We start from the raw sequence: 16,518 nt of genomic DNA on the forward strand, positions 1-16,518 counted from the left end.
TGATTACCACACAACGGACGACAGACAACCCACGGCAGACGCCGGATAATGAATAACCGCAATAGCACACTTGAGATTTTGGCTCACATGATTTGGAAAAAAAAAATATATAGAAAGCAATTCCTGGATTAAACAATAGAAATAAAGAATACTGAAGAAAGCGCTAAAATGAAAAAAAAAACCAAGAAATGTGAAAGTTAACTGTACGCACTTTGTGTTCTGATCCATATTAAATACAAACGTGTAATGTGTCAATGGAAACACGTCGTACATAGTGTTTCTACTTTTCATGAATAAAGTACGATATCGACTACAGAGAAGTGAATTTTAATACTCAAAACGAATTCACCAGCCGTGACTTATGGACGTGAGTACAGAAATTTCATAATCCACCGCACACAAAGGAATATGTTTTATTATCAACACTTCTAATTGCGCAAAAAAAAGAAATCGCGTTTTTAAATGAATTTATTTCCGTTAAAACTTTCGAACACCAAAAAACAAACAAACAAAAAATAATCTGCGTGCCCTAAAATGAAATTGCTTATAGCGTTTGTATCAATGTGAAAGATAGAAACGATACAACTCGTATCTTTTATTTGATTGACTGTTTTGCTAATTTTGATTTGCAAGACTGCAAAATGAATCGCGAAACCACATAAAATTATTAAAATATATATTCTAATTATTGTATTACGGTAACAACATTTTTTTTCCTTTCTAAGGGATGAAACTTCGTAAATGACGACATATTGGATAAACCATTCTTTAATTAAATTTTGTAATGCAGGTTTTCCCGGGCAATTGCATAATTCTGCCATTCCAATCCATTAATGTGCATTCAAATTCACACAGCGCACGCACGCGAAAATATTGGGGCATTCAAATTCAGAATCCGAGCGATCAATTTCAATTATGGGAGTTCTATTTCGTTTCTGTCAAATCAAATTCACGCTTGGGCATTCAATTTCCAAATGCGAGCATTGCGTTTCCTACCCGTGTATTCAAATTCACTTGATAGTCATGCGATAGTCCCGATGAGCTTGTTTGGAGCATTCAATTTCATTTTTAGGCGATCAAGTTCCTACTTCGTGCAATCAAATTAACGGAGAAAATGGAGTAGACTTTTTTAAGAAAGGAGAAAGGGCATACACATCCAGTGAACTTGCATTTTAGTGTAGTTATGATTGTGAAACGCATTTTCGCTCAGATATTTGATGTAATATGTATTATGTATATAGCATTACATGTTTTTCATTGCTTTCATGATCATTGTACTAGTCTTTGTAAAGGATGTCTCATCAACGCTATTGCAAATTACTAGTTTAGCTAGCTCAATCTCTGTTGCTTTGCATACAGCGGAGATCTCTCTTTGCCCATCTTCTTTGTTCTTCTGACCTTCACAAGTCTACACTGTAAAAACTTCGGTGTTAGATTTAACACCACGGGTGTTAAATCTAACACCGATCAAACTTCGATAAAGGACCACACCCACAGGTGTTAAAAATGCACTGTGATGGTGTTGAAAAGTGTTCACCTGACACTTCGTAGTGTTAATTTGACACTGTACCTGGTGTTATTTTGACACTGCACTGGTGTTTATTCAAAAATGACACCACATGGTGTTGATTTGATATTTGTTGGTGTTAATATCAATGGTTTAACACCCGTCCAGCTTCAATAAGAGACCACACCAGCTGGTGTTACTTTGGTGTAAATTTATTTTCACATTTTTTCATAAATCTAGCATTTTAATGTAAAATTCTTGATCGTCTTGTTTAAATTAAAAATCAACAAGAAGTGCAGTTACTAAGAAACTCTTCAAAAACAGTTTAAAATTTGGAAATGACACCCGGAGGTGTTAATTTAACACCATGAATGAGCACCGAAAATTTAACACCAGCTCGGTGTTCACTATTTAACACCGGACTTTTTGCAGTGTATTATATGCTTCCCTCGCTTTGACCTTGTGCTCACTTCAGTACTTTCGCTTTGTCCCTTCTCACTTTGACTTTGCTTTGTCTTTCAGAACTCTTGCCTTGCTCTCCTAGGTTCAACTTTGTCTTGACTTTCAGAGTCCTTGCCCTTACCCTTCGCCCTTGCCTCTCACTTCCCTTCAGCCTTTTCAACCTGCTCCCTACGTCCTTGACTCTCACTGTCCTTCAGCCCTTTGTGCTTGCTTGTTATCTTGACTTTCTCCTGTCCTTGTATCCTCTCCTTGCCCATGACTTTGAGCTCCTCATCTATGTGCTCAAAGATGCCCTTCTCCTTTATACTCCGCAGCGCGATAAACGTCTTTCTCCTGACCTTCATGACTGGTCCTCTCTCTCTCGAACAAGAGGAGCTTGTTTGAAAGCGGTATATAAGACAGACTCCGTGCTTATCTAAAAGTTCACTTGCTTGGAGGAGATGGAGTGGAGAGTGTGTCTGCTGAGAGAGAACCAACGAAAGAGATGTAAGAGTCAACCAGTCCAGATACGGTCTCCAGGCTTGTTAGCTCATTGCATTAGTTAGTCATAAGTCCTTCACCGTTTTGCACCTCTCATGCCTGGCGAGACATCCTCAAATCCATCACTGTAAATGTGTTCGAGTGATTCTTCATAACAAACTTCTTTAACCGTGTTTGCTGCTGTCCCATCTCTCTCACCTGCATTGCCTGTAAGATTATGGAGCACGTAATCCTTAGCCATGTCTCCAAACATCTGGCATCAAACAAGATTCTCACTGATACCCAACACGGCTTTCGTCAGGGCTTATCAGCTACCACACAGCTGTCATCTGCAGTACATGACTGGTCTTCCATCCTTCAGAAACGCAGCCAAGTGGATACCATCTTCTTGGACTTCCAAAAAGCATTTGATAGAGTGCCCCACCAACGACTTCGCATCAAGCTCCAATATTATGGCATTTCAGGTGATACACTTAACTGGATAATGGCATTCCTCTCAGACAGAACACAGTGTGTGGTTGTTGATGATTCTAAGTCATCATGGCAGAACGTCCCATCTGGAGTCCCCCAAGGCTCAGTCATTGGTCCGACTCTCTTCCTCATTTTCATAAATGACATCCAAGAAAACATCAAGTCTTCACTTCGGCTGTTTGCAGATGACTGTGTTATCTACAAAGAAATCTTGTCTGATGATGACCATCACATTCTGCAGCAAGATCTCCTGCAGCTGTCATCCTGGTCTACTACATGGCAAATGAAGTTTAATGTTGAAAAATGTGCTGTCCTCTCCATCACACGTAAACGCACTCCTCATACCTACACGTACCGTCTTGGCAAAGATGTAATACCTAGGGCCAAAGAATACAAATACCTAGGAGTGACAGTGACTACAGACCTGCGATGGAATCAACATTGCCGGAACATCAGGAATAAGGCAAGTCGTACACTTGGCCTCGTTCGCAGAACTCTGTCACCATGCTCTAAAGAGGTTAAATCCAGAGCCTACACTGCGTTAGTCCGTCCTCAACTGGAGTACGCTTCAGAGGCATGGAACCCTCACACTGTCACAGCTGTTAACTTACTCGAGCAGGTACAAAGATCAGCGGCTCGGTTTGTTTACTGTGACTACAGGAGAACAACATCCTCCTCAACCTTGGTTTCAGGCCTAGGATGGGACAGCCTCCATTCTCGCCGGCTCCTCTCTCAGTGCTCTCTTTTCCATCGATTACATCAACTCGTTTGCATACCTTTTCCTCAGGGAATCATACCAGCAACCTACTTCGGAAGACATGACCACCCAGCCAAATATGTCATACCCAAAGCCACAATAGACACATTCAAATTTGCAACTTTCCCAAGGTCAATTTGACTATGGAATAATTTACCAGGATCTGTGGTACTCACTCCAAACCCAGCCATGTTCAGAGAGGTTGCGCTGCCCTTCATCAACAAGATGCAACCTCCTGCATGGGTCCCACATGCTGTAAAAAGGGACCAATGTTTTTCCTTGAACAGGCACTCTCACTTTTATTGAACATAAGAGAGACCCACACAACCTTGTCACTTTGGCCCCTCCACTGGCACATGACACGATTTGCATCCCGATATAGCTTCCTTGGAGCTGCAAATGGGATTACTGCACTAACTAACAAGTAATGACTGTAATTTCTCTCTGACCCTCGGCATTCATTAGCAACAAACTTCAGCATAATATAGCGGGATTGTATTTTGGGACTTTCTCAGAATCGGAATTATATTCTGCCCATCTTAGACAAACTACAATATAAGTCACCGCTACAATTATTGTTTAAAGTTCTATGTTCTCTGTTCATGTATTTTTTTTTTCATCTCAATGAATTTTGATTTTTCAGGTCCAATCAGCAGTGCATCCAAACAACACAATGACCATCTATTCATATTTCTTATGATACTGCACGCTGACAACGCCCCAACACTAACCACATAATGACAATGCATTAATTCAAAGACAAACTGACCCACAATGATCTCACATAGTCTGCAAAAAGTAAACCAGTATCATGAGTAAGGTAGCAATAAACAACAAACAAGACGTTTATACAATGTTCACGATATCCGTTTCAATGTAGTTGATTTTTTTCCCGAACGTGTCAATCAACCTTCCGTATTATGCTCGTTTGCAAGCCTATACAGTGCCCAATGTTTGTTTGTTTGTTTGTTTTTGTTTCATTTTCCAACTGAAAGAAGGTGTCTGGATAGCCCATATTCAGCCGCAATAGCTGGTCTTCCATGGGGTCCAGTTGGATGTAATGCCCCAGTCACATGGACATCCCGGGTCATCCCGGACCACCCCGGATCTGATCCGGGGTGATCCGGGGAGAGATCCATATTGACGCCTTGAACATCCTTGGACATCCGTGTATGTCCGTGTAGATCCGGGGACATCCGAGAGGCCAACACAGCAACTTTTGGAGGTTAAAAACATCTGGCGTCATCCGGGGATTGCCGTGTTGGCAGAACAATCCGGGATGGTCCGTGTGGCTACCATTTAGCTGCCTTGATCCTTGTACATGCCGTACGTGTTTGTCCGTGTATAGACGCCGCGCTCTTCCGGCCTTTTCCGTGTAGCTGCCGTGTTGATACCGTGTGTGCAGTCATACCAACGCTCGTCGACACTCATCGAGATCGAAACTATCCCGGATCTCACCGGATCTCCACGGATCACCGTGTATATCCTTGAGCATATTTATATGTGACTGGGGCATAAGGTGGGACCACTTCACCGGGTTAAACACCCTGCTCTTTGTGATGAATTAATGAAGTGGGATCTTTTACGTGAATGAGTTGTGACTCTCTCACACGTGGGCATCCATTTTTATGTCCTATCCGAGGGACATATGCCTGTATATACCTTTTCGTGAAGCCCGAGTTCAAATTTTCAATGAACTGGTGGACTTCTACTGCAAAATAAATAATCTTCATCATAAATCCCAGTATATTCAAAGCCAAATGAAAGACACACATACACGGCCCAAACTAACTAAATTAAGGACTTCTTTGAATTGAAAGCAATCATTTTGAACATGGTTGCGTATTCACGAATTTGAATGACCGACGAGATTCCGTCGCCAGCTTGACATAAACTTGAATGCTCTGAAATGCGTTTTCCTCTCTTAAATCTAAATGCTCCGATAGTGAATTTGAATGCTCCGACAGTGAATTTGAATGCTCCGATAGTGAATTTGAATGTGTCGATAGTGAATTTGAATGACCGTATGTTGAATTTAAAGGGGATGGCTAGTAACCGATCAGTGGGAATCAGTGGGAATGTTGAGGGATGATTGTTCCAATCCTTGTGGGATTCATTTAAGAGTACATTATAATTCTACTGTTGTGTGAAAATTATTTGCTTCAGAACGGTCTCATATTCAAGTAATGTGCAGATTAATGCCCCGTCACTGACCAGGCATGCTAACCTGGAAACATTAAACTGCACATTACTTGAATATGAGACCATTCTGAAGCAAATAATTTTCACACAACAATAGATATATGATGTACTCTTAAATGAATCCCACAAGGATTGGAACAATCATCCTCCAGCATTCCCACTGATTCCCACTGATCAGTTACTAGCCATCCCCTTTAATTGCTGATTCAGTGCTGCGGGGCGTGGAATGCGTAAAATGAAATTTTGAATGACAAAAGTATGAAAACCTATATAAACAATTTTATTACCTTTCAAGCCATGGAATGTTACATTCCTTGTTTGCCAAGGCCCAACACCTTGCCATATATCTCGGACACGAATTCTGAACAGATAGTTGACACACGGTATAGCGTCATGAAAGGTGACGGTGGTGTTCCAATCGTCGTTGATTTCGATACACGTCACAGGGCGATTGTTCCCTCTGAGCTGAATTTCATAAGCCTCAAAACGGTTAGCAGACGACACGGGACCCCAATGGACTTCTTTCCCTTCCATGTTTGTGATGGAGTTGAAAGATATGGTTTCGGGTGCTTTTATCAAGTCAAGAATAAAAATAAACAGATTTATAGTTACCAGCACGCGTACAGCATTCTACCTCCACAAACACACACACACACACACGCGCACACAGGTTTGATAACTATTTAAATATATTCTGGTTTTTTTTTACAGCGATATACATATACTAACGCGGTTCAATCCGTACTTTCTCATCCATTTTTGTCAATAAGCCACAGTGTCCACGACTGTATTATTTACTCATGTGTTATGTCATACAAACAAAGAGATACATCAATATCAGTGTTTCCATCGACTGTTATAGTGTTCTGATACCTGTATAGCCCCTGTTGGACACCTCATAGTTTCATATCATATTGCCCTAATTGACCATTCTTTAACTCTTTAAATTGTAAGACGTTTAGACTGAGGGGTATTGAATCCATCTTGTACCGTATTGTACAGTGTATGCGAACCTACTATAGGAAATGAGCCCCCCCCCCCCCCCCCCTGTACACCAGCCAGGCATCCAAAAGTATTATTCTTTTCTGCAAAAGCCTTCATGAAGACACTTCACTTATACATAACATAATTATCATTTTATCAGTTTTGTTTGCGCAGAGATAGCATTAGGGATTTTAGGGGTCATGTCTTACGTTTCTGCTTCTCATTTATACGATTTCATGTCAACGTGATAACTATAATATTATGTCCTCGACATGTAAGGAGTTGGCTGAAGTTCCGCACTTCAGAAACTACATGTTATACGAAGATCGGAAAAAAACTAAATGAAGTTTCAATGGACTAGTATTGCTGTATAATGGAAATTTTCAGCATTATCGAACTACATCGTGGTTCCATGCCATAGCCAATGATCAAACGAAGACTTTATTACAAGACTCTCATGACTAATGAGCATGATTATTGGCACTTAACGAAATTTGTAGAACAGAATCAGCAGCTGTGCTCTGTACTCTTTGTTCACTCTTTTTGGATGTGATATTCGCATGTTGATGCATTTACCTCATGACTTGTGGGGACGTAACAACAACTAATATATTGACTTATGTTCTGCAATTGGGTTCGTAAGGGTCATGAGTTTGGTTTGTCTAAACCCCAGCATAGGCCTATATTTTTTTTTCTTGGCTAACTAACACGAGGTAGCTGAAACCATGGAAAACTGGCATGTTTTACAGACAGATATGACCCAAACCTCGTCATATGTAAAGCCTTCTCTCTTTCTTTTTCCCGAATTACTCAGCACTGGCATGGCTGTAACGCGTCGCTTAGAAAGCCTGCAAAATCCTATGTCAATTTCGTAACCTGAGTATGTTTGCATTCTCCAAGGCCTTCAAGGGCACAATGGCTGATGTACTAACGTACAGACAATGTGTGAATCTTATTGTGCAAATTTTCCTAAAGACTTCCAAAAATAACGAAAGAAAAAATGCGTCGGTGACTATCTCTGCTGCACCTAAATAAAGTATGATTGTATTGATTCTGAACTTACCATAATATCTATGATTCTTTGTGGTGAATGAGATGACACTGGATTCAATCGGCGGGTTTGAGAGCGTTACTTTGGCTTCGTATGTAGTAACTGGCTCCAAGTTGTACAAATATACATTCCTATTACGTGAACTACGTAGAGTCTTTCCAAATGCCCACCGATGTTCCCCTGGGCAACGATCTGTCAAAGCGACTCCATAAAGCACACGCCATCTCCCATCTGTGTAAGGGTTACACTCCGACGAAGTAATCGTCCAGGTGATTATTGCTTGAGATGCCCTCAGATTTTGAGGTGGAACACTCACTGAACAAAAAGACAATGCATGCATGGAAGAAATGCAGATTTCCATATAAGTAAGGTAACTCAATTTTTCTCTTTTCGTATTGAATAATTGCTTCGCCCTATAAAATATATGCATTTTCTTATACACGGTAAGTGTTTCAGCTTCAGCTACCAAAAAAAAAAATCAAACAAAACATCATACTTCAAAAGAAATAGAGATTCTTGAAACTAATATTGTACGTGTGTCTTAGAACATTATGAAATTAACAATTCAGAATTCAGAAATCGATGATTTACCATCATTGGGCCCTGCATGAACATCTTTCTTCATAGGCCTAGTTGGGTGTCTGTTTTGAGTTTTTATATTCAGTTCAATATGACGTGATTCTCGATAAACTGAGGTAGAAAAGAAAAATGTTCGTTGATTGACATCCGAAGTGTTGATTGCTATATTTATGAAGATTCCTGCTTTTCTTGAGCAGATAAATGAAGGAATAGGGACAGTGGCGTATCTAGGGAAAACGGCGCCCGGGGCAAGCGCGAAAAATGTTCCCCTAATTTCTAAAAAAGTGTTCAACCCCAACCTCATCCCGGTATATAGGGACTTCGTTTTTTCAAGCATTTAAAAGGGGTCTTTTGAGGGTGCTTTAGATGTAATAAATTTAGAAAAGTTTTGGCGAGCGAGCCGAAAATTTGTGTATATTTCCGTGTGATCATCACGTTTTGTTCTTATCTTTTTTCTTTTTGATAAATTTTTGCGAGCGAGCGCAGCGAGTGAGGCGAAAATTTTTGTATTTCAGCTTACAATACATGGAATTCTTGTCATTTTTTGGTTATTAAATCTTACAATTCTAATCAAGATATAGTGACGGCGTTATAGATAACGATTTATACCAACAAACTGAGGACTTGAAAAAATACTTCAAATTAGTACCCACGGGTGAGCCGAAATTTGTATATTTCCGCGCCATCATCACGTTTTGTTTTTATCTTTTCTCTCTTTTTTTTTGGATAAATTTTGGCGAGCGAGCGCAGCAAGCGAGCCGAAAATTTCAGTATTTCAGCTTTTAAAAAATGGAATCCTTGCCACTTTTTGCTTATTAAATCTTACAATTCTAATCAAGATATAGTGACGGCCTTATAAATAACGATTTATACCATCAAACTGAGGACTTGAAAAAAATACTCTAAATTAGTACGCGCGAGTGAGCCGAAATTTGCATATTTCCACGTCATCATTACGTTTTGTTCTTTTCTTGTTAGATTTGGTTTTTTGCGCCCCCCCCCCCCCGTATGTTCGACACCTTTGGCGCCCTCGTTTGATCCAATGGGCGATCGCTTCGGAACGAAAGAAATAAAATTGCAGCCGCTGCTCCGTGTAACATGTTGCCTTCTAACGATGGCATGTGTGAACACAATATACATTGTCATTTTGTCCGCGTCATCATCACGTTTTGTTCTTTTCTTTCTTTTTTCTTTTTCGACATTTCAGCTGACAAAACATGGAATTCTTGTGTGAACACAATAAACACAATTGGGGTTTTCTCTCCCCCCCCCCCCCCCCCCGTCCGGGCGAGGTTTTTGTCTTCTTCTTCTTCTTCTTCTTCTTCTTCGTTTTTTTTTTTTTTTCGTTTTTTCGTTTTCGGCGCCCCCAAGGAGTGGCGCCCGGGGCACGTGCCCCACTTCCCCCCCCCCCCAGATACGCCACTGGATAGGGAAAGAAATGAGAAGTCCCACTGCTTATTACTTACTTTGAATGCATCCTGCTTGTAGTCGTCTACGAGTATAGTGTGCGGAATTTCCTATCAATTCAAAATAAAAACAAGGTACTGGTATCTGGATTCATTCCCATAAGTTATTTTCCATTGTGTTGACTTTGATTGTGTTTGTCATGTCAAGTATCATACTAAACTACAGCATCAGTAACCATTATGTGTACATGTTATGATTGTCATTGTGATTGGCATTGACGATTTTTGTAGAATCAAACAAAGTTATAATAAACATTGCACTTTCCAAGACTACAACGACTATAGGTAAATCAGTTAATGTTTGTAATTCTGAAGGTTTGCTCACACACAAATTCGTGCAATCAAAGGGGTTTGATCATGCGAAAATGAAAGAGATTACGGGCATCTTTTTTTAGGAACATTGCTAAAGTTACATTGAACTGGAATCGGTTCGATATATTGATTGCCTTGTCTCTAAATAGAATATTGACCACATGTTATCATTTAACCAGAGCTGGAATAAAAATAGAGTTACTGAATATTCATCCTAATGTGCCTATTATATTTATACATACACACATTACACCATTATACTTACAGCTCAAACCTTGTCATGGTTTGAGATGGGGGGGGGGGGACAAACATATCATTGCCCCCCCCCCCCCCCCCATAATTTCTGAGATGTGGAAAATTTTCTTGCTTTTGATAGAAAACTGTCCAAGCATGTGCCACATTGCCAAATTTTAATTCTGAAATGTAAAATCTCCGTCACGTATGAGGGGGATACCCCCACATACCCTCCCTTGCTTAGTCCGTTTGAATAGACTTCGTACATACATTTTTTGATAGACAGATTTCTGAACATTTCATCAAAACTGTGCATCAGATCTGCCACATAAATACCACTTTCAATTAAACCTCTCCCCGTTTAGTCCCCCTCCCCACCCACCCATAGATTTAGTGTACAATTTAATCTAGATGTGTTTTGGGTGCAAAGTGGACAGTTGTGCCCCCCCCCCCCCCCGAAACTATGGCGGGGGGTAAACATATCATTTTTCCAAAAGTAATTCCCAGTATGTGGAAAATTGTCTCATTTCTTTGATTGAGAATTGTCCAAATTTTTCACCCAGAGTGCGGTGTGTGCCAGATCATTGAATTTCAATTCTGAAATCCCCCTCGTGCCTGACAGCCTGAGAGATATACTATAGTATACCTCCCCCGTCAGGTCCTCTTCCATACACTTTAATAGTATACATTAATTGACAGATGTTGACAGACACTAAAAAAGTGTGCCCGAGATCTGTCGTTTCGATGCCAACAGATTCAAAAGATCCCTTATATATGTGTATATATATATATATATATATATATATATATATATGATCGGATAATCCGCACCACATTTTCAATCTCAGTTCTAAGAAGCAAAAGCTCTCTTAAAGGATATACCCCATCCCCATACCGACCCTAAACTCGCTAATCGGTCTCCCTCCATTACTTAGACTAGGTACACTTTGGGACTCACAATTTTCCCAATACTCCACAAAAGTGTGTATCAGATCGTTCTATTTCAATTCCTAAGGCTGAAATTAGTGGTAATAAATACTGACAATGAGTAATAATAATAATTATAGTAGTAGGCCCTAGTAGTATATGTAGTGGCAATGATAGTAATAATGATGATGATAATGATAATAATAATAATAATTATTATTATTATTATGATAATGATACTACTACTAATATAGGTTTTCCCGGTCAATTTCATACTTTTGTCACTCAAATTCATTAATGTGCATTCAAATTCACGCAGCGCACGCACGCGAAAATATTCGGGCATTCAAATTCAGAATCCGAGCGATCAATTTCATTTATGGGGGGTTCTATTTCGTTTTCGTGAAATCAAATTCACGATTGGGCATTCAATTTCAAAATGCGAGCACCGACTTTCCTACTCGTGCATTCAAATTCATGTGATAGTCACGTGATAGTCCCAATGAGCTTGTTTGGAGCGTTCAAATTCATTTTTAGGCGATCAAGTTCCTACTTCGTGCAATCAATTTAACGAGGAAAATGAAGTAGACTTTTAAGAAAGGGAAAAGGGCCAACACAATCAATAAAGGCTTGCATATAGTGTAATTATGGTTGTTTACAGGTTCTACGTTGTTCTCTGTTCACGTATTCTTTGTTTTTCATCTCAATAAATTTCAAATTGCAATGTCCAATCAGCCATCATCAGTGCATCCAAACAACACAACGACTTGTAATCATATCTCTTGGTGATACTGAATGCTGACAACGCCCCAACACCAACCACATAATCGTGATAATGACAATTCATCAATTTTAAGACAAATTGACACACAGTGATCTCACATAGTCCCGCAAAAGTAAACCAATAAGACAGCAATACACAACAAACAGCACGTATAAAATGTTAAAGTATCAGTTTCAATATAGCCGAAATTGTTTTTTTTTTCCTCGAAAGTGTCAACCAACCATCCGCATTATGCTCGTCTGTAGGCCTATACAGTGCCTAATTTTTGTTTGTTTGTTTCGTTTTCTATCAAACAAGATGGCTGGATAACCCATATTTAGCTGCAAGAGGTGGTCTTCCATAATATGGGGTCCAGTTTGATGTTCTGCTCTTTGCGATGAATAAATGAAGTGGGATCTTTTACGTGCATGAGTTGTGACTCTCTTGCACGTGGGACCTCCATTTTATGTCCAATCCGAGGGACATGTGCCTGTATATTCCTATTTGCTAAGTGCGAGTTCAAAATTGTCAATGAACAGGTGGACCTCTACTGCAAAATAGATAATCATCATAAATCCCAATATATTCAAAGCCAAATGAGAAGCACATGCATACACGACCCCAAACTAACTAAATTCAGGACTTCTTTTAAATTGAATGCAGTTATTTGGAACATGGTTGCCTATTCACGAATTTGAATGACCGACGAGATTCCGTCGCCAGCTTGACATGAATTTGACTGCTCATTGATGAAATGCGTGCTCCTCTCTTAAATTTGAATGCTCCGATAGTGAATTTGAATGTTCCGATAGTGAATTTGAATGCTCCGATAGTGAATTTGAATGCTCCGACAGTGAATTTGAATGCTCGGATAGTGAATTCGAATGACTGGATTTTGAATTTGATTGCTGATTCAGTGCTGCGAGCGTGGAATGCGTGAAATCGAATGCTCGGAATAGGAACTTGAATGACAAAAGTATGAAATTGACCGGGAAAACCTATAATAATAATGATAATAATACTAATAATAATAATAATGATAACAATAACAATAATAAAAATAAAGATGCAAAAGCTTCGGCGTGCGCAAGTAACACTAATTGTGAGGTTGCTTGGTGAAATTACCGTTACACGGCTGATAAAAGCACTAAATATTGGTAGGTGATCCGTCAGGATCTACTCATTGATATTAGAGAAAAAGCCCTCCGGATTTTATATATTCTTATGGTATAAATGCTGCATTTCGTATTCCGAGAATTTTCGCATGCATGAAACTTTTTTGAATTTCGCGAGGAGCCGAGATTCGCGAAAGCAAAATGAGCCCGATTCTACACAATGCATTGAATGCCAATGGCAATTCGCTGGAGTTTCATGCCGCGGAAAGAGTTGTCGGCTCACATTCGCGGAAGCGTCATGCCGCGAAATGGTATAACACTGTAATTATGTTTCTAAAGGAAGTATAGCGACAAACATGAGGGTCAGACATTTGTCAGATTTGGTGTTAATTTTCTCATTTTTCATGGAAGTGAAAACATGAAACCAATCTGAAATTCGATGGTCAATAAAGTAGTTAAAACGCTTCCTCTCACATCTTCCAAGTTACCCCCCCCCCCCCCCCCCCCCGTCGTGAAAACGGATCGACGCTCCTGCTTATATGTATATATCAGATTGGTTGAATCCAATCTGTTGCAATCGAATATGACAAAAAGAAGCCAGAAGTCAAGCAAAGCATTATGTATGATATACGTGTTCCCACGCAGTGGACCTTTTCAGTAAGTTTTTTAATTGGTTGTGAAGAAAAACCTCTCTTGTATAATTATCATAGTTTTCAGAACGCATTACAAGCAGTCGTAAGAAGATTTTGTGAACGGCTGCTAAGATGAAACCTCGTCTTGCCAGTTGCTTGTTTTCACGACAGTTTTGTTGCGTGACGTTTCATACATCTTCAGATTTAATGAGGAAATGTATTTATTCAGTTTGAGAATTAAACTACATGTATATTCCCTGGAACAATTTTGACAAGATTGGACCAGTTTTTAGAACTGCATGCTTTCTCTACCAGTGATGTACCTCAGGCGTTCACCTTTCATGAGATGGGTCCCTGACTTCTTGTATTACCCCAAGGGTGATAACTCGCTAACGTTCTCAATACTGCTGTCCCAAAGTGTTCTTCCTTTGGGTATCATTATACACATAGGGTTAATTGGAAAAAGTTATCGACCCTTTAATTGTAGTCAGATGCTTAGTCTTCCAACGAAACTAAGGGAAAGTGTTCGTAGCCGGTTCGAAGGACTGCATACATACAATATAATCGCACATAATCACGAGATGGTATTTGATAATGTAGCTACATTTCGCGTTATCGCTTGCTGAAAACACAAACGTCTCGCCAATGGATATACTAAAAGGGCAAGATCATTATAACTACCAGTAGTGTGGCTGGCTTAGTTTCGTGTTTGTTTGGAGATAGGGCTTATGTATTCTGACAGTGGATTGAATGGTGGAGAGGTCACCGAATCATTCGCCAAGATCAAATAATTGTGGTAGAAGTTTTACTTATATTTCTTTAAAGATTCCAACCTTTTATACCATATAGGTCGAAATGTATTCCCGTCTGCAAAATATGACAAGCTATTTTGTAACCTTCTCCGGATCATTATCTCAAAGTATCATTAGCTTAGATTTTAACATTCAAATGGTTGACGACAGAGTTGATGCATCGATATTCGTTTGGTAAGTGACCCAATACTTTGTGAATGTATTCACTTTAATCATTACCAAAGCACATGAATCATAGCTCCTAGTAAACTTTATAATGTACTCGGCCATATGTTACGGTATTTTAAAAAAAAAAAGGCAATTCGACACAATGCTAAATCCCAACTAAGAGAGAACAGAGCCTGTCCATTGTCTGAAACAGTATAGTCAATACCTACATAGAATCGAAATACCTAATCTCACGTAAATCAGAGCCTGCAAAATTGGGCTGCTCGTTTTGTGTTTATGGCTGGGCAAAGTTATCCCCCTCACCTTTTTCTTTTATTTCTTTCACTGCTTGGCTACTTTTTCAACAGCTGATGATCTTTAAACTTTTTAAGATGTGTGTATAAATCTCACAATAACAAGATTTCAAGAAACATATATCTGAATGCCAAACCATGTTAACTGGATACACCTCTTGTAGACAGTTTAAATCCTTAAATTACAACCTTCAACTCAGCTCATACCCAATGACCCGAAATCTAGCTGGTGATTGGATGGACCCTCACAGTTGTTGAATCAATTTCGACCATTAGACAATCTACATCCATTAAAAAAAAATCCTGAAAGCATACTGATTGAAATATTCAAAAAAAGGTTCATGAAAATCTCTGAAAACATAGTTATTCATTCTGATATCTGAAAGCATGTTTATGCAAATCATTGAAAATATATATGCACTTAAGTCCTTTCTCTAACTCTGCATAGAGATATTTTTGCCTCCATAAACTTTCTCCAGGTGCCCTTGTGCCTTATCCAAATGGAGTAAAATGCACCAAGTATCTACAGTGTCACCAATTGATACTCACGATTAATAATACGACAGCAACATCTTAATGACACTATAGGTGAAATGAAAGTGGTAAATGATTTGTTATTCAATTCTTGGGAAAACAGGACAATTAGATAATGAGTATAATCTCATGGGATGTTTGCACTATCAACGGCTGAATTCATTCGTGTTTAGGCCTCGTTGATGTTCTGTCCGCAGGTTCCTTGCCCTCCCAAATTGACATTTTGAATAATTCTGCATTGTATGGGATTTTTTGCTAATAGGAGAGTTTGCTTTCAACGAACTTAACAATGATTGATGTGACATATACAAAAACTTGGGAATGACAAAAGAAAGTGAGGAATTATATATTGGAGAAGAATATGTATTTGATCTGCTGACAAGAGTTCAGAAAAAAAATACGAGCATCACTTATGACATAATGTGATGCTGACAAGAATTACATATACATAAAAGATGAGGAATCATCTTCATGCAAAATGACACTCGAAGAAAAAAAAAGAAATAGATTGCACTTTTCTGAATACCAATGAGCTCTACTAGGGAGGACTGTGGTTACTTAAGTATCGACCGAAGACAAGAATTCTGGAACACTGCTTTGAACAAAGCTATAGCAGAGTTTGTGGTTGTCTTTCCGGCAAGTACGCCTAATGTGTAGATCTGTAAGTGATATCACAGCTGGAATAAAAGGGTACAAAATCATGATTCTACAATTACTTATCGCATCTTAAGTCTGCTGTCACTCGAATAATAACCTGCTGTATGATTGA

Source organism: Diadema antillarum, unplaced genomic scaffold (genome assembly GCF_040938485.1).
Source record: "Diadema antillarum isolate AM-2024a unplaced genomic scaffold, OU_Dant_1.0 seq00000550_RagTag, whole genome shotgun sequence".
NCBI lineage: Eukaryota > Metazoa > Echinodermata > Echinoidea > Diadematoida > Diadematidae > Diadema > Diadema antillarum.